Source organism: Loxodonta africana, chromosome 6 (assembly GCF_030014295.1).
Source record: "Loxodonta africana isolate mLoxAfr1 chromosome 6, mLoxAfr1.hap2, whole genome shotgun sequence".
NCBI classification, from domain to species: Eukaryota; Metazoa; Chordata; class Mammalia; order Proboscidea; family Elephantidae; genus Loxodonta; species Loxodonta africana.
In genome coordinates, this window is record NC_087347.1 from 23,553,667 (window position 1) to 23,555,382 (window position 1,716).

The 1,716-nt window shown below is 36.4% G+C and overlaps 1 non-coding gene across 1 annotated transcript; it reads left to right on the forward strand.

Moving 5' to 3' along the window:
* Nucleotides 1-1,308: 1,308 nt before the first annotated feature.
* Nucleotides 1,309-1,415, forward strand: LOC111749491 (U6 spliceosomal RNA). Its single transcript, XR_002784624.1, has one exon. It is a non-coding gene; the product is annotated as a U6 spliceosomal RNA (small nuclear RNA).
* The last annotated feature ends 301 nt before the right edge of the window (nt 1,416-1,716 follow it).

Below are 1,716 nucleotides of genomic sequence, written 5' to 3' on the forward strand. Positions count from 1 at the left end.
AACGTTTGCTTTTCTTAAGATTTTCCTGAGCTCTCTAATAATATACTTTTTGGCCAAGAAAAGAGAGCTTTTTGAGGTCAGAATATTTCAATGCATTAAGAAATTCCCATTAGTGCAGAAGAACATAATGTAAGCTAAGCTCTTGGCATTTCATATGGTTGTTTGGACAGAGTAGGAAAAGGTAGACTGTATACGTGGGTATACGTGGAGTCTTTATGCAGAGACATACAGGGCACCATTTTGTTTAGTTTAAGAAGGCTACTGGAGTACTTCACATGGTTTAATATATATTCCCTCAAGATAAAGATCATAACCAATATAGTTGGTATTTGAGACTATGTTATAAAAATGTCAATAGTAATTTTTAAAAATTCTAATATGGAACAATGTTAATAATCTCAAAAGTACAAAGCATTCTCATAGGATTTTTTTTTCTCTAAAATAATTTTTTTTCTAAACACAAAACTATTACCTTTTTAAAGTAAAAAATACAGAAAATCATGAATAAAAAATTAAAACTACTGCAACCCCAATGCCCAGAGAGAACCACTGGTAACAATGCAATGTTTATCATTCTAGACCCTTCTAAAAAATATATTCAAATATACGCTCATTGAGTTTTAAAATTCTGTTTTTAATCTTTTTGTTGTTGAACAATATAGCATGGATGTCTTTTCATGTCTAGAAGTGCGTGAATGACTTTCATGATTTCCTTTGGATATTGTGATTAAGATTTCCCTTTGTAGAACACAAATAAAAATTTTCGTAAATAGATATTTGATAAATATTTTCTAATGATGAAAACTACCTGTGGGAGAACATAAATCTAACAATTAAATAGAAAGATATAATGAATGGGCTACCACTTGGAGAATGGATAGTGCTGACCTTGAGATCAAGAAAAGTTACGCAGCCATTAAAGTATGAGTTAGGAGGCCCTGGGAGGTACAAACAGTTAATGTGTTCAGCTGCTACCTGAAAGGTTGGAGGTTCACGTCCACCCAGAGGTGCCCCGGAAGGAAGGCCTGGTGAGATACTTCTGAAAAATCAGTCCCTAAAAACTCTATGGTGCACAGTTCTCCTCTGATACACATGAGGTCGCCATGAGTCAGAATCAGCTTGACAGCAACTGTTAAAAACATATACGCGTATGAATTTGTACCTTTCTATTCAGCGCAGCTTCTCAGCCATAGCTTCAACTTTTGCTGTGTGGAGTACAGTTTAATTAAAGAGTTATCTACTTTATTTTTTATGTCTATCAGAAGAGAATGATCACTTTTATAATTTTTAATTTAAAATTAATCAGCTGTGCTCGCTTCGGCAGCACATATACTAAAATTGGAACAATACAGAGAAGATTAGCACAGCCCCTGCACAAGGATGACACACAAATTCATGAAGTGTTCCATATTTTTATGGAAAAACACTAAACAGACAATAGATACGTGGCAACTACGGTGAAGGGTAAGACAGCACACAGTACTGGGGAAGCCAGCACAACTTGTCCAAGGCAAGGTCACGGAAGCTCCATAGTCATATGCAGTCTCCCTGAGGGACCAAATTGCTGGGCTGAGGGCTGTGGGAACCATGGTCTCGGGAACATCTAGCTCAACTGGCATAACATAGTTTATAAACAACATAGTTTAAAACTTTGGTGAGTAGCGTCTGGGGTCTTGAAAGCCCGTGAGCGGCCATCTAAGATACTTCACTGGTCTC